Genomic DNA, 23,272 nt, shown 5'->3' with positions numbered 1-23,272 from the left:
TGTTTGTGACACTACACTCCAGTCTGGGTGGCAGAATGAGACCCTTTCTCAAAAATAAAAAGAAAAAAGAGAATGAGACCAGTAGTGGTCTAGACAAGTGAGCACTTTCGGATGGCTTCCCAGAAATAAGTAAGTGATGGAAACCTCAACTTCCCAGCCCCGTAAAGAAGAAAGGTTTTTTGCGGGGGTAGGAGGAGGTAGGGAGGAGGCTCCATTTCATCAAATCTGAAGGTAGACTTGAGAGTTTATAGTTTTCCCAGACTGTGAGGCTCCACCCAGCCTTTCTGTCTCTGCCAGTGCCAGGATGCTACCTGTCCTGCCACCTGTGCTGAGCGGGTGTCCCTAATGTCCGTGATGGTTCAGGCTGGAGTAACTAGAAAAAGAACTCAATTAGGTTCCCAAGGAAGAAACTGTAATTCAATCCCTGCCCCGCTCACAATGGTGACCTCAGTATGTGTCTTAGCCATTTTGCATTTAAGATTCTCTATAAAAAAAAAAAATGTGGAAAAGATAATAAAATCCCAGTTCTACGGAGTTCTAACAGCCAGAAACCATGAGCCATTTAAAATTGTGTTTGTCTCATGTTTATGAGAAAGGATGAAATAACAGATATCTAAACCAACACCAGGGACTCTTTGAAAAGCTCAAATTCTAGGGCAGTGGTTCTCAACTCTGGCTGCACATTAGAATCAACTGGGGAGCTTTTGAAAAACACCAGTCCCCAAACTCCACCCCAGACCAATTAAATCATAATCTCTAGGAAGGAGGTCCAAGCATCTGTATGTTTTTAAAAGCTCCCCGAGTGATTCTAGTGGGCTGCCAGAGTTGGGAGTCATTGTTGGGGTATGCCAGTTGGATATAAAGATTGAGATCTATTTCTAGAAATATTATACAGGATAATTTTTTTATTTCTCTAAGAGCTGAAAAATATATCTTATTTTTTTATTGAGATATAAGTCACATACCATGAAATTCATCTTATTAAAGTATGCAATTCAGTGGCTTTAGTATACTCACAGAGTTGCGCAACCACCACCACTCTCTAATTCCAGAAAAAAACCCTTAGCTGTTAGCAGTCACTCTCCTTTATCTCCTGGCAACCATTCTTCTACTTTCTGTCTCCATAGAGTTGCCCATTCTAGGCATTTCACCTAATGGAATCATACAACATGTGGCCTTTTATGTCTAGCTTTTTTCACGTAACATAACGCTTTCAGGGTTCACCTGTATCGTAGCATGTATCTGTACTTCATTCCATTTTATTTCTGGATAATGTCCCATCGTGTGGATATCCCGCATTTTGTTTGTCCGTTCATCCGTTGGTGGACGTTGGGGTTGTTTCCACTCTTTGGCTATTGTGGACAGTGCTGCTGTGAGCATTCGCATGCAGGTTTTTGTAAGGATGTATGGTTTCAGTTATATTGGGTATACAGTTGACCTTTAAACTATGCAGGGGTTAGGACGCCAACCCCTCCTGCAGTCGAAAATCCATGTATAACTTTTGGATCCACAAAACTGAACTACTAATAGCCTACTGTCAATTAACAACTTATTTTGTAGGCTATATGTATTATATACTGTATTCTTACAGTAAAGTAAGCTAAAGAAAAGGAAATGTTATTATGAAAACCATAAGGAAGAGAAAATACTGTATTAATACCGTAAGTTTACGTTGTCTGTCTACAAGACGAATTGTCTATCTGAAGTGACAGGCAACCACACAGCCACAGACCTCAATTTCTGGTACACATCAAGCAATTCAACTTTTTCCTGTAATGTCATGACCCTTTTCTTTCCTTGGGAGCACTTTCAGCATCACTAGTGGCACTTCATATGGGGCACATGGTATTATTCAGGGTTTACGGTATTGCACTAAACATGATGAAAACTACATGAGAACCGCAAGAGATCACTTTTTACTGGAATAAGCAGTTTACTGGAGAGATGAACTGCTCAGATAGAGATCACTAGCATCTAGCCGTTGGATACCTGTGACACGAGTTCACGGCAGTAGCAATAGGAGGTGGCTATGAAATTATTACAGTAGTGGCCAGGTGCGGTAGTTCACGCCTGTAATCCTAGTACTTTGGGAGGCCAAGACAGGTGCATTACCTGAGGTTGGGAGTTCACGACCAGCCTGGCCAACATGGTGACACCCTGTCTCTACTAAAAAATACAAAAAAGTAGCTGGTGCAGTGGTGCGTGCCTGTAATTCCAGCTACTCAGGAGGCTGAGGCACAAGAATTCACTTGAACCCGGAGGCAGAGGTTGCAGTGAGCCGAGATGACAGCACTGCACTCTAGCCTGGGCTACAGAGTGAGACTTCGTCTCAAAAAAAAAAAAAAAAAAAGGCAAAACAAAATATTATTACAGTCGTACAGTATGTACTGTATTTAATTTTATGCAGTGATTATTTAATATTGCATCTTTGTTTACATTTCTCTTGACAATAAATGGTGCCATGTACAGTCTGTTTGTGCAAAAGTTTTGATAAATTTTAATGTTTTATAATAGATTTATGGTAGTAAATGATAAAATAGACTAGTATGTACATATATTTTATGCATTCATGACATGCCTTTTTCTTAATTTTTTCAACATTTCTAGGCTACGTAGTTTGCAAGTTTTTCCAAATTGTCACAAATCTCCAAAAAATGTTCCAATATATTTATTGAAATAAATTCACATATAAGTGGATCTACAAAGTTCAAACCTGTGTTGTTCAAGGGTCAACTGTGTATCTAGGAGTGGAATTGCTGGGTTGTACGGTCACTTTATTTTTAATCATTTGAGGAGCTGCCAGCCTGTTTTCCAAAAGGGCTACACCGTTTTACATTGCCACCAGCAGTGTATGAAGGTTCCGGTTTCTCTGTATCCTCATCAACACTTGGCATTATTTTCTGTCCTTTTGACCATAGCTATCCTAATGGATGTGAAGTGGTATGTCATTGTAGTTTGGTTTACCTTTACCAGATGCCTTATGATATTGGGTACCCTTTAATGTATTTATAGGCCATTGTTAAGTCTTCTCTAGATAAATGTCTATTCATGTCTTTTGACATTTTATTTATTTATTTATTTATTTATTTATTTTATTTTTTTGAGATGGAGTCTTACTCTGTCACCCAGGCTGATATGCTGTGGTGTGATCTCTGCTCACTGTAACTTCCACCTCCCAAATTCAAGTGATTCTCCTGCTTTAGCCTCCTGAGTAGCTGGGACTACAGGCACATGCCACCACGCCCGGTTAATGTTTTGTATTTTTAGTAGAGATGGAGTTTCACCATGTTGGCCAGGCTGGTCTCTAATCCTGACCTCAAGTGATCCTCCTGCTTTGGTCCCCCAAAGTGCTGTGCTGGGATTACAGGCATGAGCCACCATGCCCGGGCTCTTTTGACCTTTTAAAATTGAGTTATTTATCTTTTTATTGTTGAGTTGCAAGAGCTCTTTCTTTATATATTCTGGGTACTAGATCCTTATTAAATACATTATTTGCAGATATTGTGTCTCATTCTGTGGGTTGTCTTTTCACTTTCTTCATAGTATTCTTTGAAGCACAAAAGTTTTTAATTTTGATGAAGTCTAATTTAGCTATACTTTCTGTTATCTTTTGTGCTTTAGATGTCATATCTAAGCAACCACTGCCTAGTCCTAGGTCATAAAAAATATGTCTTTAATTTCTTCTAAGAGATTTATAATTTCAGCTCTTAGAGGTCTTTGATCAATTTTGAGTTAATTTTTACGTACAGTGTTAGGTAGATTTTATCACCCCGAAAAGGTAGGAGTCCTGCTTCATTCTGTGCAAGATAACTTGATCATACTAGAATATTGGAGCAGGCCATGGGGCTTGGGAGCTCCAGTCCCTTATTGTAATGGTGAGGCATGTTAGGTGCTGTGAGGTTCAATTGAGAGATAAACACTGACTCTAAGGGCCTATTTGAACCTAAAGTACCTCCTAACTCTTATGAAAGGTTAAAGTGTGTTCTCCATGGTTTCTATGTTCAGTCAATTTTAATAGCATTTCTAACATTGGAAAGCTAGAACTGATTTCTGAGGTATTATGTGTATCTTAACACCAGATTAATGAACATGACAGAACATTGCATGACTCTATCACAGGTGAGCTGCCAACTCTGTCATATTTTTAAAGATCTTAATTCTTTGGTAGATAACCAAGATTAGTTGAAATGCAAGTTCGGATTATGGATACATCAGACTCAGCTAAATGGAAAATGTATACCATAAAAGAAAATAAATTCCAGCCAGGCATGGTAGCTCACACCCGTAATTCCAGCACTTTGGGAGGCCAAGGTGGAAGGATCACTTGAGGCGAGGAGTTTAAGACCAGCCTGAGCAACATAGCAAGACCCTGTCTCTACAAAAAAAATTTAAAAATTAGCCAGGCATGGTGGTATGTGCCTGTAGTCACAGCTACTCAGGAGGCTGAAGTGGGAGGATCACTTGAGCCCAGGAGGTCGAGGCTGCAATGGGCCATGTTCACACCACTGCACTCCAGCCTGGGTGACTGAGACCCTGTCTCAAAAAAAGAAAAAAAAAGAAGAAAGAAAAGGAAGGGAAGAAAGTAAGTTCTAAATAGATTAAAAAGAAGTTTAAAAAAATTAAGAGATACCTTTAAGAGTTTTGAAAACGATGTTGAAGCATCCTATAAAAGCCACTGCAAGTGATAATGATGTGATAATAAACCAAAAGAACGCAAGAGAAATCTTTTAAACAGACTCAAACTATACAGGGAGGGGCAGTTTGGAAGGGGAGTTAGATCCCTACCTCATGCCACACTCAAATATATCAACTGAATAAAAGATTTATTTCATTATTCTTTCTACATTTAATAAAGAGGTGCTTGCTAATGGAAGTAAAAAATTCAGATAGTACAAGTAAAATGAAATTCTTCCTTGACTTTCTTTTCCCCTCTCTGCCTAGCTCCACTGTGCTCTCACTGCTATTTGGTGTGTGTTCTTCCTGGCTGATGTGAATATATACATATACAACTACTATGTATTATTTTGTGTATTTTTTAACACAAAGAGGATTCTGTTATTTCTATTTGATAACTTGCTTTTCCCCCCACTTAATAGGGTATCTCAAGAGACCTTTCCAGATCAGTACATATGGGCTTACCTCATTCTAATTAGCCACTGTGTTGTATTCCATTGTAGAGATGTAACTTGTAAGCATTCCCATATTGGTAGACATGTTAAGAAAAAAAGAACATACTTGAACACACCTTTGTATGCCCAAACTAGTCTTTCTCCAGCATAGATTCCTAGTAGCAGATTTACTGGGTCTGATGGTATGTGTGCATTTTATTTTATTGTATTTTTTAGAGGCAGGGTCTTACTATGTTGCCCAGGCTGGACTTGAACTCCTGGGCTTAAGCAGACCTCCCACTTCAGCCTCCCAAGTAGTTGGAACTGTAGGCACATGTACCATGCCCAGCTAGCATGTTAAATTTTAATAAATTCTGCCAAAATACCATCCAAAAAAAGGCTTTGTAAAATTACAGTTTTATGAATAGTATGGGAGTAATACCCTTGCACTTATCCGAAACATAGCTTTGTATTTTTTTGTACACACAGCTGCCTGCTAGCTGTCCCTCCGAGAGCAAATACTGTGTCTGTTCTCTTCACCCGTGTATAAAGTGATCATCATGGTGCCTCACTCATCATTAGCTTTTACTAAAGGTTGGGTAGATGGAACATGAAAGGGTAGGTGGGTGGCTGGATGGACAGATGGAATAGTTCTTTCACCAAATAGAGATGGCCCCTAACTTATGATGGTTTGGCCGAACAATTTTTTGATTTTACGATAGTCCTAAAGTAAAACACATTCAGTAGAAACCGTACTTCAGTGCTGTATTCAACAGATTACATGAGATATTCAACATTATTATTAAAAAGGCTTTGTGGTAGGTGTTTTTGCCCAACTGTAGGCTAATGTAAGTATTCTGAGCACGTGTAAGGTAGGCTAGGCTAAACAATGATGTCTGGTAGGTTAGTTCTACTAAATGCATTTTTTTTTTTTTTAAGACAGAGTCTTGCTCTGTCACCCAGGCTGGAGTGCAGTGGCGCCATCTTGGCTCACTGCAAGCTCCGTCTCCCGGGTTCATGCCATTCTTCTGCTTCAGCCTCCTGAGTAGTTGGGACTACAGGCACTCGCCACCACGTCTAGCTAATTTTTTGTATTTTTAGTAGAGATGGGGTTTCACTGTGTTAGCCAGGATGGTCTCCATCTGACTTCATGATCCGCCTGCCTTGGCCTCCCAAAGTGTTGGGATTACAGGTGTGAGCCACCGCTGCCTGGCCTATTAAATGCATTTTTGACTTAGTATGTTTTCAACCTACAATGGGTTTATCAGGATGTAACCCCATTGTAAGTGGAGAAACATCTGTACTTGAGTATGGGGTACTTTCTAGTACTGGCCTGTTGCAGTGAATCAGATGTCACCTCTCAAGTCACCTTCCGGCAGGGGAGAGAGATATATGTGTACAGCGTGTCAGGTGGGGATGGGCACCACGAGCAAATAGAGCAAATAAAGCAGAGTAAGGCAGGTAGAGAGAAGAGGTGGGGATATTGTTGTGCATGTGTGTCAGGAAGGGCCTCATGGAGAAGGTGATATTTGAGCAGAGACCCGAAAGAAGTGAAGGGATGAGCCATATCTAATTCATGGCTAAATTCTCACTGTTCCATGTTTTCAGAGTGAATTCTGTCCGTGTGTCTATCTTGTCTCATGGTGCAGTTTTAGTTTTTGCCACACATCTAAAGCTAAATATACCAGGTTTAGTGGAGGAGGGTCCCTGGGAGGATGGGAATGGGAGCTGCCTCTTTTTGTGGAAGGGACAATTCCAGAGTGGGAAAAAGATATTTATGGGCCACATTTTTTATATCTCCAATTTACTTTTATTGTCTTGAGGAAGTAATAGATCTTTGAAAATGTAATTTTTTTTACTTCTCCTCTTCAGAGACAATATGAAATTAATAAGAACAAGATTACTTTACAAAACATTCTGGGCTTGGCAGGTTCAGCCTCATTTATATGTCATTGATTTCTTTACATTTTTCTCTGCATCTGTTGTAGGATTTTACAGGAGTCATAGAATAATGGGGTCAAATATTTCTCTTAATCTGAAAGGCGCCACATGAAAACAGGGTGGTCTGGTTGTAAGCATTTCCTCCAAGTAGGACAGACGAATGTTACATATCCAATTCAGGTAGCAGGCAAGCTGTTACCGATTTCCAGGGAGGCCCTTAGAACAAGCTGGCCTTCGTAAGTTAGGCTAGAGAGCGAATGAGGCAGTATATCTCTAAGCAATAGCCCAAAGAAGAAAGTGATTGCTGTCTCCAATGGAGGGATCACAAAGGTGTGGAGGCCTGAGTGATATGTTCACCTTCCTTTGCCTGCAACTGTGGACACAGTTATATGTGAGGCGGTGGCACTTGTCCTATTCGGGTACGTGCATGAGATGGAAAGGCTTAGCTGACCATTCTGCAGCCCTTTCCAAACTGGGTGTTTCAGTGGCAGTGCCAGTACTTGCTGGGAATCCTGCTGCTTTTCCTGTGGGCTGCCCATTGCTTATGCTCTGAAAAGGCAGTTTGAAACCTCAGTGTCCTAAGGAGCATCTTGGGTGAGAAGAGAGATTGGGAAACTACACAGAAGATGCTCAGGAACTTCAAACCTGGAAAATGTCAGGGCGGTAATTCTCAGAGTGTGGTCCACAGACTCCTGATTCAGAATCATCACAGGTGCTTGTCGAAATGCGGACTCCTGGGCCCATTCCAAGGCACAGAAGGTGCAGCATTGGAATTGAGGGGCTGTCTCCCAGGGCTGACACGCACATACGCGCAGGCAATGGTGAGCGACATCTTTGCATAGAAACCCACTGAGGCAGCTGTTGCATTTCCTGATTAAGAGGTGATTTATTTCTTCTAAAAATGTGTCCTATCACCCCTTCCCAGGGAGTCTAATTTAGCAGATCTGGGGTGGTTCCAGACAGGGAAATCAGATAGAATATTAATGAATTAGGAAACTGTTTTCATTTTTTAGCAGGGAGATCTATTTGAGACATGGGTGTCTCTTGGTAAAATATAAGGTAATTGGATCTCCATATTCTTAGAATCCTGGCAAAGAGAAGGATTCAGAAGGGCCCCACCTAGGTTGTGCCCATGGGGAACTGGATATAGTCTTCACAGGTCAGTGTTGATTCAGCAGTATTTCTTGAGCCCCAGCTCTGGGTGAGGCCCCATGGGGAACACTTCCAGCCATGCTACCATTAACTGGCTCCTTGTAGTAACCCAGCTGTGCCTTTCCCCTTGCCTGCTCTGAGAGGCCTCGTTCCTGCCTGGCCCCTTCCCCACACTCATGGGCATCCTCATCTCCATTCTACCTTCTGCCCTGCTGGGGAGGCTGAGGGCCCAGCACAGTTATGGCCCATGGCTGGAGCTCTGTAGTTTCTCCCCTTGGCAGGCATCTCCACTAGTGCCATGGGGTTGGTGCTAGGTAGACAAGTGTGAAGGGCTAGGAGAGGGGGCAGAGGTTTTGCATTGGCACAGTAGCCAAGACGACAAAGGTTGGAAAAGAAAAGGTAAAACTATCACAGTTTGCAGATGTCTACCTGGAAAACCCAAGAGAGTCAAGTGAAAACCCATCATAGCCAAGACTCGTCCGTGGGGGAGGAAGAGGTTTCACCAGGCCGTTGAAGGAATTTTCAGACGACAGTGTGGAGGGAGGGCTGGGTTCATCCAGGTTGTTCCCAGCCCTTTGTCCTTGTCTATTAGGGCCTCTTTCTTCCATGGAGAGTGGCAAAGGAGTGGCGACTTAGTATTCTAAATAATAACATGGCCATTTCCAGAGTATTTGCCATGTGCCTGGCATCTTTCTAAACATGTATGTCAACTAGTTTAATCCTCACAACAGCCCTGTGAGGTGGCGATTTCAGTCAGCATCACCTCATTACCTCCACATACAGGGAGGGAAAATGAAGTGTGGAGAATCGAGGCAACCTGCCCAAGGGTCACATAGCTAACAGGTGGCAGAGCCCAGGAACCTGCACGAGGCACCACCCACACTGCACTGCCTCCTGTCACACAGCAGGATGGGTCTGTCTCCCAGAGGCACCTTGACTTCCGCACTCATAAAACAGGCCACACAGTAGGGATTCAGTACGCATTGTTGAATAGCTTTCATCTCTAGGGCAGTTTTCTGTCTTCAAGGCAAACAGTGGCCTGAGAGCTCTGAGAATTTAGGTATCCAGGGATCCAAGTGCTTTCTTATGTACTGAGAGATAGGCATGTCTCTGGTGAGATCCTGCCAAACATAAATTCCTCCTTATTAATAAATTGAGGAATTGTCTGGAACCACCAACATGGAGACTATCAACAATATTTACATCAGTTCTCTGAGCTGAAAGGTGTGTGCACAGCACTGCCCCTGATGTCTGTGACTTTCAGTCAGAGACTTAACCTCTCTGATCTTCAGATCTTCACTGGTTTAAAAAGAAAGAGCTGGGTCAGTATTACCAACCTCAACAGGTCATTGTGAGGATTAAATGAGACAACACATTGGAAGGGTCTCATCCAGTGCTGGCTCGTGGTGGGGTCTCCATGAAGGTAAGTCTCTCCCTGTGCCTCCCAGGAGGGCCAACAGCTACGTGGGATTTCACAAAACATTGATGCATTATAGGACCTGCTCCCCACCCTCACCTAGCTTATAATTTAGGCAAGAAGAGTTTCTGAAACCACAGACATAGAAATCATAATTCCAGGCCACAGCAGGGGAGACCCCACATGGCAGTGCCTGGTCTGGTCTTTCAAGCAGGCATGACCTGTGCCCATGGGCCCAAATCCCTTGTAGCTGTGATTTGGGGCAGGAACAGTAATTTTACAAAGTTAAAAAAAAAGTCATGTAAAAATCCAGACTTTCAGCCAGGCATGGTAGCTCATGCCTGTAATCCCAGCATTTTGGGAGGCTGAGGTGGGTGGGTCACCTGAGGTCAGGAGTTCAAGACCAGCCTGGCCAACATGATGAAACCCTGTGTCTAGTAAAAATACAAAAGGCCGGGCGCGGTGGCTCAAGCCTGTAATCCCAGCACTTTGGGAGGCCGAGACGGGCGGATCACGAGGTCAGGAGATCGTAGACCACCCTGGCTAACACGGTGAAACCCCGTCTCTACTAAAATACAAAAAACTAGCCGGGCGAGGTGGCGGCGCCTGTCGTCCCAGCTACTCGGGAGGCTGAGGCAGGAGAATGGCGTGAACCCGGGAGGCGGAGCTTGCAGTGAGCTGAGATCTGGCCACTGCACTCCAGCCTGGGTGACAGAGCAAGACTCCGTCTCAAAAAAAAAAAAACAAAAATCAGCTGGGTGTGGTGGCATGCGCCTGTAATCTCAGCAACTTGGGATGCTGAGGCGGGACAATCGCTTGAACCCAGGAGGCAGACGTTGCAGTGAGTTTAGATCACGCCATTGCACTCTAGCCTGGGCGACAGAGCAAGACTTCATCTTAAAAAAAAAAAAAAAAAAATCCAGACTTCTAGCTTGTCTCGAAAAATCAGGAGGTATGGCAAGAATGGGCTCAAATTCCTGCATGGTAACAGTCAGCAGCCCCCACATGGGCTGTGGCCACCCCTCCTGCAGAGCTCTGTGGTGTGTCTGGGCTAAGAGTGGGGCTGGGTTCAAACCCTGGACCCACCACTTACCAGGTGGCATGACCTCAAGCAAGTTACCTGACCTCTTCTGTGCGTCTGGGCAGCGGCAGTACCTATGTCCTGATCTTGTTGTGGGGATTTGCTGAGCTTCAGTCTGTGTAAAAGGCCAGAAGCACCTGATAATTATTATTGTGGCTGCTGTTATTATCTTGACTCCTCTCTGCCCAACCCTGGGAAGCATTCATGTGCTTGCTCTGTGGGTTGGAAGAAGGAAAGCTCATCGCAGCCTGGGGATTGATGGATTTTTTAGAGGAGCTGTCTTTTGAATTGGGCCTGAACTGCCTGAGGGAAGAGCCATGCTAGGCAGGGGGACAGCAAAAGTAAAAGCGCAGAGGTGGAAGGTGTGCACCGTGTCAAGTGGCTGTCAGCAGAGTCCTTTTATGACTGTTAAGGGGTTTTCTTTTGTTTCTGTGTGAGTTGCAGATGGGTTTGGGCCTTGGTGCACGTCAGTATCTTGGACCCCTGAGGAAGGATGTCATCACCCCCAGGTTGGGCATGCACAGTCTTCTTCAGGACAGCAAGATTAACCTGCTGAGCAGGCTGTGGGCAGGGTCATTGTGGGGTCCAAACAGAGACATGGGGAGGGTCAGAGGACCCTTCTGTGTCATTACAGAAGTGGGAAGTGGAATGGCCCTAAGATGTCTCCTGGGACTCGACTATGACAAAACCTTGTCCCTCAGCAGAAGAGAATCTAGAAAATCTATCTGGCGGAGTCCTGGAAGTGGGTGAGGTGTGGGGTGGGGTAAGAAGGGGTTGTGCAAGACTGGAGTGGTGACCCAAGGGAGGCCCAGAAGACGCCTTGAAGGGGAGCACAAAGACGGGGAGGAGAAGCCTCCAGTTTCCCTGTGGCTGGAGCAGGGGAGGGTTTGGGGGCCAGGTGCATGAATGGACCCCAGCTCCTTTTTGGGTGGGAGCAGCCATGACAAGGGACTGTATTAAACTTCGAAATGCAGAACTCTAGAGTAGCCTGTGTCTATGCTGATTTTAAGTTCTGAATTTTCTGGTGGTCCTTATTATACGAGACATATTCCCCACAAATCAGTAATATCCTATAATTCTATAGTTTCCACATCCCAATGACACCTCTCTGATTGTCTCACACTTAGAAGTAATACCCAAAAATAGCCTTTGAGGAGTCCCATGCCCTGGGGTTTTATTTGGAAGGTAAGGTCACTGTATTTATGTATCAGCCACAAATACTTGAATGAGAATGAAAATTCCTAAGGATTTGCCATTTCCGGCTGATGGCACTAGATCCCTTAGAAATGTCCCATGTCATAATATGCCAACACATTTAGAATTTTCAACAGTCATGGAAACAAACAGGTGCTTGGGGCAGCTAAAAATAACCACCCTGGGAAGTGAAACTGGGGCAGTGCCAAGGAGCTAAGGTGGGCAGTACTGCGCTTTTGGGAGAGGTCAAGACTGTGGAGAGAAGGCCAAGAAAAGAAAATTCTGCCCATGACCCTCCTCCCAGCACCCAGGAGTGTGTTTTCTTTTCTCAGAATCTCTCTCTGATGTGCTAGCTCTTTTTGTGTCATCTCCACTGAAACATCTCACAGCTCCAACCCACTGCCCCCATATCTTGCATAGCTTTCTGTCCAGATTTCTGAATTAAAGACTGGATCCAGAGAGTGTCCCACTGTGCATGGATGGGGGGCTTCCTCCCACCCCAGTGAGATGCTCCTGCTGCCATTCTCACCCCGGAACACCCCGACTTAGCCACCAAGGACCTCCGGGGTGGTGAGAGGCGTGAGGGATGATCGGGGAGTGCTGTGCTCAGCAGCCTGAACTGTGTCAGGGAGCCCAGGCATTCCAGCCCGTGTCATCCTCCCCCTCCCGTGAAGAGCTATAGCCACATCCTCCATGCCCTGCTGCACTTCCTGAGGAGTGAAAGATGGTGGCTGTCAGCATGTCAAGGATGACGGGTGGCAAGAGGGGTAAACACAGCTTGTTACTACCAGATTCGATTACCGGGTGATGCTCGAAGACAAATGGCCTGGGGCCTCTCTGCCCCTTGAGGGCAGGGGCAGTCTTAGTCACCAGGAGCAGGGTCCCGTGAGGAGGCATTAGGGATGTTGTGGAATCATCTCCCAAAGCCAGTGCCAGTTGATAGAACTAGTTGTGTTATCTTGAGTTTTCATTGTTGGTAGTTTTGAATTGGGAGCCGTGATTTGACCCCGAGAATAACCAAAACTGTACAAAAGACATGTATATTCAAAACAAGACACAATAAGGCTCAAAAACAAAACTGTCTATGGTGATAAAGGTTAGAGTAGGAGTTACCTTGGGGGCAGAGGAATGTTGGCTGGGACAGTATATGCAAGAACCTTCTAGAATGGTTCTAGAATGTTCTGTATCTTGATCTGATGGTAGTGACACAAGTTTATACAGATGTATTAATTGAGCTGTACATTTAAGATGTGGGGAATCGCTCTGAACCTATTCTAGTAGCGGGGGCTCCCCGAGTTTTAAAAAAGATGTGTACATTTTACTGTATATATGCTATATCTCAGTGAATAAGTAACAATAAAGAAAAAATATGCATAGAGGTGGACTGTGAACAGAGACACCTTGGCAGCATTTGAATAACTTAGCTTTTACCGTATTTGGAGTTTGCTATCCCCTGGTCCTAGGTGCTAAAAACCTGATTTGGTTCAGTCCAGACATTTAAAACACCAGCCAGCGATGGAGAGTAAAATAATGGCAAGTTTCTTCCTAGTTTGACCATCAAGAGAGTAATTTGGAAACTCCAGCCCTGTGCCCTGAAACCAGAGTCTGTCCATCCCTCTACAATTAGATGAGCTTCCTGGGGCATCAAGGTCAAGCAGATCCAGCTCTGAATTGCTGTTCTGCCACTGTAACACCAGGATCTTCTAAAAAACAGTTGCCCTCTCTCAGGTTCCGTTTCTTTGTGAATTGGGTGAACTCTTGAGTGTTCTTTAGCAAAGGAGTACCTGTAACGTGCTCCACCCAGTGGTGAGTCTGTAGCAAGTGATCAATAAATGCTAAAGATGCTGATTGTCATTGTCGCCACTGTCACGAAATTGTGCAGCGTTCCAGGGAACTCCAGGGAGCCACATACCCTCGCCAGTGATGTACCTCTACAATGGCTTCAACAAACAGTTCCCACACGATGCAACTTTTCCTACAGTTGGGCGGGCTCCAGGGTGCAGAGGCCCCCTCTGGCTTGGTAGGATGGCTTGGCTGGAGCCTTTGCTGGTTCTCAGAGCGGGAGCATGGTCGAGTTGGCCAACAGTGTACCCACGTTGAAGCAGCTGTGCCGAACATCTGGCTCTGATTATCTGGCTGGGAATGGCCGGGGGTGGGAGCACTGTGATTTATAGATTGCTCCTTTGGCTGTAAATCCCATCTGTAATTGTGACTTCTCTGTCCCTAATTGTTTGCAGAGAAGAGCGGAGCTCAATGGCTTACAATCCCTGGCAGGGCCCAAGGCTGCTGAGGGGGAGGGATGGTGGTGGTGGTGAGGTTTGTTGCTAGGACACGGCTGTCTTTGTTTTGGTCCCTGCTCAGCAGTGTTTTTAAGGCCCTGTATACATTTCTCTGTATTGTTAATGTAATTTGTTCAGGCAGTGAACAGCCAAGTTCAGCCGAAGGAATCCGATACTCATAACAGAAACACCAGAGGCCAGGTTTTTGTGGTCAAATTAGGGTTTTGAGGCCTCTGAAGAGAATGAAATGTTGGCGCTGGGCGGGGGGACAATCTCCCTTTCTCTTCTTGTGCTGATGCTGGCCTGGGTTCAGCTTCCTTGAGGAGCTTGGCTTTGGGGCACCAAGTCCACTGCATTCAGGGCTGTGTTAGGTGGGGAGCCCGGCTGCCCTTCTCCGAGAAAGGGAATGCAGATTTTATTCAAAAGGGAAGAAAGAGCGCTAACAAAGTGTGAGCAAGTTTGGGCCCTGCCTGCCCAGCCTTTCCTTCCCCTGGCTCTGGGCAGCATTTCCCCCCTCCCCCACCCTGCATCACTTGACTGGTGAGGAAATAATAGCTGGGCTCTGTTGAGAAGGTATGTGACTGCGCAAAATGCAATTTGCCCGTTTCCGCTGCCCATGAAGACCCGACAGCCCACTTGCCATCTGGGAACCTCGCGCCCTGCTGTGCTTGGAGTTTTCGGAAACGATGGATTCCAAACAACTTCCAGTGAGCGGTTGGTGATATTAAGTTAACTCAGTTCATCTTACCCTTTTTATTTTGCCTCAGAAAGTAAAATAAGATAGAAACAAACATACCAGCCCACAAACATTTCCATGCTTCCTTTTGCTTCTAGAATGCGTATGTTGGGAAATTAATCAGACCAACGTTAGCCCCTTCCTCCCAGCCCTGGAAGAATGCCTGGTGTGCATGCATCCCTCTCTCCAGTTAGCAATTACCAAACACCTTCTGTGGTTACCAAGGAGAGCATGATAGGGTCCTAGCCCTCCAGGGCTTACAATGTAAGAGAACAAACAGGAACATGAGTCTTTACAATACCTGCGATGAGTGCCAACAAAGTGGAATAAAATGTCACCTGCAATACCTGAGAAAGGGGCTACTCAAGCTTGGAGAAGGAGGCAGAGGCTTTGGGGAGATGTTTGATCTGAGCCTTGCAGGAGAGAGTCCAAGCATGGGTTCTAGTACTACCTGGATGCAAGCCTTCCTCTCCCTGTGTCCCAGCAAGGAAGAGTTGCCTTCTTAATGACCCCATTCATTGTCCCCAGAATGTGGTGATTTACCAGAAGTCTTCGGAGGCAAGCCATCTCCAATTCAGAAGGGGAATCCCATGTGCGTGTTGAATATGAGGCATTGTTTAAGACACCTCCAGCCCTCACCACATTGGCAAACTAAGAGTGTCAACTTGAAACAAGTGTATACATTATGGCCATTTTCACTCTACAACAAATGTTTGTAAGTTCACCTAAGCCTGTGAACTTCCTAACTTTGATAATTACAAATACGAGGTAGATAAGATTGAAGCAAACCTGGCAAGTTATACTGACTTGCAGCTGAAGCACTCTGAGAAACAGAACAATTTGTTCACAGAAGAAGGAAATCAAGGTGTTCTACACTCCTAATTTCCAAGGTCTTTGTTTAAAGTGAATGAGTTCAAAAGAGGGAAGACACATTCTGCTCATGTTTGATGTCACTCACTACTCATGTCGCAGTATTGGAGTGTCACAGCCTGTGTCTCAGCTTCTTCCAATGGGCACCGTGCTCTTAAGCCGTACAGACTCGGATGTTCCACTGCCGACCAGTATCCTCACCAGTGATCCCAAGATGCTGTTGAGGCACTTTTCTTCTTGAGAGTTTACTGACACCCTACCTGCCACTGAGTAGCATGTTCCTTGTCCATGATTCCCTACTGTACTCCCTCCCCCAATACCCTGTACAGGCCAAGTATCCCTTATCCAGAATGCCTGGGGCCGGAAGTGTTTTGCAGTTTTGAAACTCTTATTGGATTTGGGAATGTTTGCATTATACTGACCAACTAAGCATCTGTAACTGGAAAATCTGACATGCCCCAGTCAGCATCTCGTTTGAGTGTCATGTTAGTACTCAAGAAGTTTCAGATTTTGGAGCGTTTAGGAGTTTGGATTTTGGGGTTAGGGATGCTCAGCTTGTACTAGCACTAAATTAGGTCTAACCAGTTTTTATCAAAATAATTTTTTTCTTGTTTGTCTCCTTCACTAGACCATGGAATTCCTTGGGATCAAAAATCACGTCCTCTTCTCCCGTGCCTAGAAGAATGCCCAAGAGGTGTTCACTATGTATTTATAGGGTGAAATTTTCTTATATATGTCTTACATCTCTTAAGAAATTGGTTTTCCAGGCAATAAATGCTCCCTTTTCAAAGCACTATAATTAACTCTAGCTGTTTGTGATTAAAAATGTTCTCAAATGCATCCCACACTTTTCTAACTTTATTTATTTTATTTATCTATTATTATCATTATTGTTATTATTATTGTTATTAAGACAAGATCTTGCTCTGTCACCCAGGCTGGAGTGCAGTGGCATGATCTTGGCTCACTGCAATTCCGCCTCCTGGGCTCAAGCAATCCTTCTGCCTCAGCCTCCCAAATAACTGGGACTATAGGCACATGCCACCACACCTGGCTAATGTTTGTATGTTTTGAAGAGATGGGGTTTCACCACATTGCCCAGGTTGGTCTTGAACTCCTGGGTTGAAGGGATTTGCCCTCCTTGGCCTCCCAAAGTTCTGGGATTACAGACTTGAGCTACCACGCCCAACCTTATCTGACTTCTAGTGGTTCCGAACATCTGTATTAAAATCATGAACTAGGAAATGTTTAGTTAAAATGTCTTTTTATTCCAATGGTGGGGGAAAAAAAACTGGTGATAGTGTTCTCTCCTAAAGCTTTTGCATTTTTACCTCTAGGAGAGGTCCTTGGATATTTACCCAGGCTTTTCCTGACTTGATAGAAGAACTGCTTGGTTATTGGATAGTGCAGTCATCTGCAGATTAGGTGGCAGCTGACCATCTAGGCAGGGGAAAATATGAGAAGTAATAAAATAAAAGGATACCCTGTGATGGACGGTCATAATGGTGACATAAGATGTTCAGAGCCAGGAGCAGTGGCTCACACCTGTAATCCCAACACTTTGGGATGCCGAAGCGGGAGGATCACTTGAGGCCAGGAGTTCAAGACCAGTCAGGTCAACACAGCCAGACCCTGTCTCTACAAAAAATAAAATAAAATAGGCACACAACTGTAGTCCCAGCTACTTGGGAGGCTGAGGTGAGAGGATGGCTTGAGCCCAAAAGTTAGAGGCTGCAGTGAGCCATGACTGTGCCCCTGCACTCCAGCTTGGGCAACAGAGTGAAACCCCATCTCAAAAAACAAATTTTTTTTTTTTTCCCAGAAAAGGCTGTTGTATGCTTTCCATTGAAAGAAAGAAGCAGGATCAGAGAAATGCAGACTAAAACAATGAGATGGCAAAAGTTAAAGTCTAAGAATACTGGTGTTGGCAAAGATGTTTGTTAATAAATGACACATTTGCGTATTATGTTGAAGAATGATTTGGCAATATCTAGTAAAATCAAAGATGCACATATCTTATGACCCAGCAAATCTACTACACATGAGCACAAGGGACATGAACAAGAATATTCCTTGCTGCAACGTTTACAGTAGCATAAACTAGAAACAACATATGTGGCCATCTATGTATTAAATAAATAAATATAGTCATATAGTAGAATATAATGAATTAACTCAGGTCTACATGTATTAACATGAATAAATTCCAAAACACTCATTAGAAAAAGTAAGTGGCTAGGGTGGGCACAGTTGCTCACACTATAATCCCAGCACTTTGGAAGGCCAAGGCAGTGGGATCACTTGAACCCAGGAGTTCCCCAAGACCAGCATGGGCAGCATAGTAAGACCTTATCTCTTTGAAAAGAAAGAAAGAAACAATAAGGGCTAAAAGATACCTAAAATGTAGTGCCATGTATAAGAATGTTTGTAACTCCCAAGAGAATGATAACTGCATTTTGTTATACAGGAGAATGCCCTGGTGTTTAGGAGATGGGGGCTGAGGTATTTGAGGGTAAGGTGTTACAGTGTTGACAAATGACTTTCAAATGGTTCTGACAAATAAAAATGTGTGTGTGTGAATACATACATAGGGGAGGGAGGTAAGCAAAGACCGTGCGTGAACATGTTAATGATGATTAATCTGGATGAAGGACAGATGGGTGTTTATTGTGCTTTTCCTATAACTTTCCTTTAAAATAGAGTTTTTCAAAATAAAAAATTGAAGACGCTCATTGAGCCCATAAATTGTGGATAATACATGTGTACTGAAATATATTTAATGAAAAACATGCAGAGATATGACAAGCAGTACCTTTAGGACAACAGTTACTTCTGGGAGGGCAGATAAATGAATGACAGATTGGATACTTAAGCTGTATCAATAACACTTTATTCTTTAAGAAAAAAAAGACAGGGGGAGCTCTGAGATTAATATGGGAAAATGGTAAACTTTCAATCTGAGGTCCATTAGTGTCTCTACTTACTTTCTCTACTTTTAAAATATGGTATATATGATAGTTATTATGATAGTATAGTATATTATATTATATTTTGTTTTTTTTTTTTTTTTTTTGAGGACGAAGGTCTCACGGAGTCTCACTGTCACCCAGGCTGGAGTACAGTGGCACAATCTCAGCTTACTGCAACCTCCACCTCCCAGGTTCAAGCGATTCTCCTGCCTCAGCCTCCCAAGTAGCTTGGACTACAGGCATGTGCATCCATGCCCGGCTAATTTTTGTATTTTTGGTAGAGACAGGGTTCCACCATGTTGGCCAGGATAGTCTCGATCTCTTGACCTCATGATCTGCCTGCCTCTGCCTCCCAAAGTACTGGGATTACAGGCATGAGCCACTGCGCCCAGCCTATAGTTTTATAACTAGATGATAGTTTATTCCATAACTAAAAATAACATTTTTAAAACTTCAGAAAAGTGGGAATAAATAATTTAGTTTTCGTTTTAAAATTAAAGCTTATTTTGAAAGTTATTATGATGCTTAAAAGAGAGAGAAGATATTTTGTAACTCTATCCACTGGAAAAGGTTAGAAACAATGATTATCTCAATAGAATTGACCAGCTCCAGTGCTCAGATTATATTCTCCAAATACCATTTCCCAGTTAAAATAAAACCAGGCTCCTGATAGAAGGAGCTGATTTGATGTATCAGCCTAGATGTATTAATCTAGAATATATTGTTATACAAGAAAGCATGAAAACTATTGAAGACCATTAGAGACCCAAGTCTACTGTTACGGACTCAGGTACTAGGACTGCTAGATCAGAAGGACTCAGCAGCCAACCTGAATAAGATGGAAAAAATGAAATAATTAGATCATCAAGAATATATTGTTTTTATTAAAATCCTTAAGTTCACAATGACACCAAAAAACACAACTAAATAAACAACAACACTGGTCTCCTTTGGAGGACAACAGGGAGCTAAGTCATTATTTTCAATGTGTTAATAGAGAGACAGAATCACGCATTTATCCTGCCTGTGCTGTGTGCTGTTTGCCACTGGGCCACTAGTTGAGGAAAGTTTTTCTTACAGAAATATTTCAGCTAATAAATGAAGAAGAAATAGTCTTATTCCCTGTCTTAGTTCATTTTGTATTGCTGTAACAGCATACCACAAACTGGGTAATTTATAAAGGAAAGATATTTACTTGGCTCACAGTTAAGGAGGCTGGGAAGTCCAAGGGCATAGCGCCGGCCTCTGCTCAGCATCTGGCAAGGGCCTTCTTGCTGTGTCATCCTATAGCAGAAAGGCAAGAGTTTACACATGTGTGTGCACAAGACGGCAGGATGGAGGATGGGGGGCAAACTCATACTTTTATCAGGAACCCCCACAGTAAGGACATTAATACATTTATGAGGGCACAGCCCTCATAACCTAATCACCTCTTAAAGTTTCCACTTCTCAACACTGTTGCATTATGGATTAAGTTTGCAAAACATGAACTTTGGGGGACATATTCAAACCGTGGCATTCCCTCTCCCCTAAATAAAGTAAAATAACATTGAACCCGAATTTGATCAAGCCTCTAGATCTAATTATTAGTTTACCAGAAATACAATTCAGAAGAACATGTTAGACTGACACCATGAGGATATGATTAGCAAAATCCAGACTTAAAAAAAAAAAAACACTACAGGAACAATAACTTGGTTTCCTCCATGAATAGTACAGGGGCGTGGGCAGGGTGGAAATAGGGAAAGAGAAAGACTCCTAAAGATTAAAAGGCTAAAAAAGACTAAAAGTGGCCAGATGCAGTGGCTCACGCCTATAATCCCAGCAATTTTGGAGGCCGAGGAGGGCGGATCACCTGAGATCAGGAGTTCAAGACCAGCCTGACCAACATGGTAAAACCTTGTCTCTACTAAAAATACAAAATTAACCAGGCATGGTGGCACATGCCTGTAATCCCAGCTACTCGGGAGGCTGAGGCAGGAGAATCAGTTGAAACCAGAAGGTGGAGGTTGCAGTGAGCCGAGATCGGCCATTGCACTCTAGCCTGGGCAACAAGAGTGAGACTGTCTCAAAAAAAAAAAAAAAAAGACTAAAGGCATGGTGGCTCATGCCTGAATCCCAGCATTTTGGGAGGCCATGGTGTGGATTGCTTGAGCTCAGGAGTTCAAGGCCAGCCTGGGCAACATGGTGAAACCCCACTATGGTCTCCACCAAAAATACAAAACATTAGCCCGTGACAGTGGTATGCACCTGTCATCCCAGCTACTTGGGAGGCTTAGTTGTGAGGATTTCTTGAGACAGGGAGGCAGAGGCTGCAGTGAGCCTAGATTGCAGTGCTGCAGTCCAGCCTGGGTGACAGAATGAGACCCCATCTCAAAAAAAAAAAAAAAAAAGATTAAAGGCTTTAAAAAATAATAAAAGACATAAATTGACCAGTGGCAAATGTATGGACCATGCATCGGATCCTGATTGAAATAAACCATAGGGAGAAATTATTTGTAAGTCATAATATTAGAAAATTATTGTTAACCCTTAAAAACATTTTTTAGGATTTTAAAAAATTTCCTGCTTTCTAGAGATAACACATAGGAATATTTACCAATGAAGTGATAGGCTATCTGGGCTGTGTTTCAAAATAGTCTTGGGCTTACGGGTGGATGAGCAAGGAGTGGGTGGGGGATAGATGAATGGAGATGGGCCATGAGCTAGTAACTGCGGAACCTGGTGGTGGCTTAACCAGATTCATTATATTGTTCTCTCTACTTTCGTGTACATTGGAAATTTTCCAAAAAGGTTTGTTTTTGAGGTGGAATCTCACTCAGTCACCTAGGGTAGAGTGCAGTGGTACAGTCATAGCTCACTGTAGCCTCAAACTCCTGGGCCAAAGCAATCCTCCCAACTCAGCCTCCTGAGTAGCTGGGACTATAGGTGTGTGCCATCATGCCCTGCTAATTCTTCCAAATTTTTTGTAGAGACAGGGTTTCGAACTCCTCGCCTCAAGCGATCCTCTTGCCTTAGCCTCCCAAAGTGCTGGGATTGCAAGCATGAGCCACCATGCCTGACCACAAAATAAAAGGTTTTAAATATTTCATTTTTATTCACCTGTCAGAATCCCAGGTAGAAGTTAGAATGTTTGGTGGATGGTTGAGTGTCTGAGCAGGACCCCACAGCCAAGCGGGGTTAGAGGGAGGGGCCGGCAAGGGTAGGGAATAAGTCCTGATCAGGTGAGCTGCTGGAGGTGGATGTATGGGGTGTCTGCTTCCCCAGGTAGGGCTGGATAGATATTGGTGTGCTGAGAATGAGAAGGGGGATGAAGAAAGATGCAAAATCCAGCAAGAAGTACCCAAAAGCAACCACCCACAGCAAAAAAATGGGAGAATGAGTGATTTAACCCCACAAGGCATACACTTTCTAAGACTTTACAAATAAGAACACCTTTAGTCCCTACAGCAACCCTCTCATGAGGTACGTGCTGTTCTTTGTCCCTATTTTACCTTATTTTTTCTTTTTTTATTATACTTTAAGTTCTAGGGTACATGTGCACAACGTGCAGGTTTGTTTCATAAGTATACATGTGCCATGTTGGTTTGCTGCACCCATCAACTCGTCATTTACATTAGGTATTTCTCCTAACACTATCTCTCCCCCAGCCCCCACCCCCCAACAGGCCCCAGTGTGTGATGTTTCCCTCCCTGTGTCCATGTGTTCTCATTGTTCAACTCCCACCTATGAGTGAGGACATGCGGTGTATGGTTTTCTGTCCTTGTGATAGTTTGCTGAGAATGATGGTTTCCAGCTTCTCATCCTTTTTTATGACTGCATAGTATTCCATGGTGTATATGTACCACATTTTCATTATCCAGTCAATTATTGATGGACATTTGGGTTGGTTCCAAGTCTTTGCTATTGTGAATAGTGCTGCAGTAAACATACATGGGCATGTGTCTTTATAGTAGCATGATTTATACTTCTTTGAGTATATGCCTAGTAATGGGATGGCTGGGTCAAATGGTATTTCTAGTTCTAGATCCTTGAGGAATCGCCACATTGTCTTTCACAATGGTTGAACTAGTTTACAGTCCCACCAACAGTGTAAAAGTGTTCCTATTTCTCCATATCCTCTCTAGCACCTGTTGTTTCCTGACTTTTTAATGATCGCCATTCTAACTGGTGTGAAATGGTATCTCATTGTGGTTTTGATTTGCATTTCTCTGATGGCCAGTGATGATGAGCATTTTTTCATGTGTCTGTTGGCTGCATAAATGTCTTCTTTTGAGAAGTGTCTGTTCATATCCTCTGCCCACTTTTTGATGGGGTTATTTGTTTTTTTCTTGTAAATTTGTTCAAGTTCTTTGTAGATTCTGGATATTAGTCCTTTGTCAGATGGATAGATTGCAAAAATTTTCTCCTATTCTGTAGGTTGCCTGTTCACTCTGATGATAGTTTCTTTTGCTGTGCAGAAGCTCTTTAATTAGATCCCATTTGTCTATTTTGGCTTTTGTTGCCATTACTTTTGGTGTTTTAG

The 23,272-nt window shown here is 43.5% G+C and overlaps 1 protein-coding gene and 1 long non-coding RNA gene across 2 annotated transcripts in view; both read left to right on the top strand.

The window, feature by feature from the left end:
• TCF7L1 (transcription factor 7 like 1) overlaps positions 1–23,272 on the top strand; it is a 175,312-nt gene that overhangs the window by 64,133 nt on the left and 87,907 nt on the right. The window lies entirely within an intron of this gene.
• Positions 12,070–16,577, top strand: LOC108542820 (uncharacterized). The gene is made up of 3 exons (XR_001889374.1): positions 12,070–12,111; positions 15,437–15,623; positions 16,407–16,577. It is a non-coding gene; the product is annotated as an uncharacterized LOC108542820 (long non-coding RNA).

The sequence above is a fragment of the Rhinopithecus bieti genome, unplaced genomic scaffold, assembly GCF_001698545.2.
Source record: "Rhinopithecus bieti isolate Rb0 unplaced genomic scaffold, ASM169854v2 scaffold_23283, whole genome shotgun sequence".
Taxonomy (NCBI): domain Eukaryota; kingdom Metazoa; phylum Chordata; class Mammalia; order Primates; family Cercopithecidae; genus Rhinopithecus; species Rhinopithecus bieti.
The sequence above is the reverse complement of the archived record's forward strand: the minus strand, read 5'-3'. Positions and strand labels throughout refer to the sequence as shown.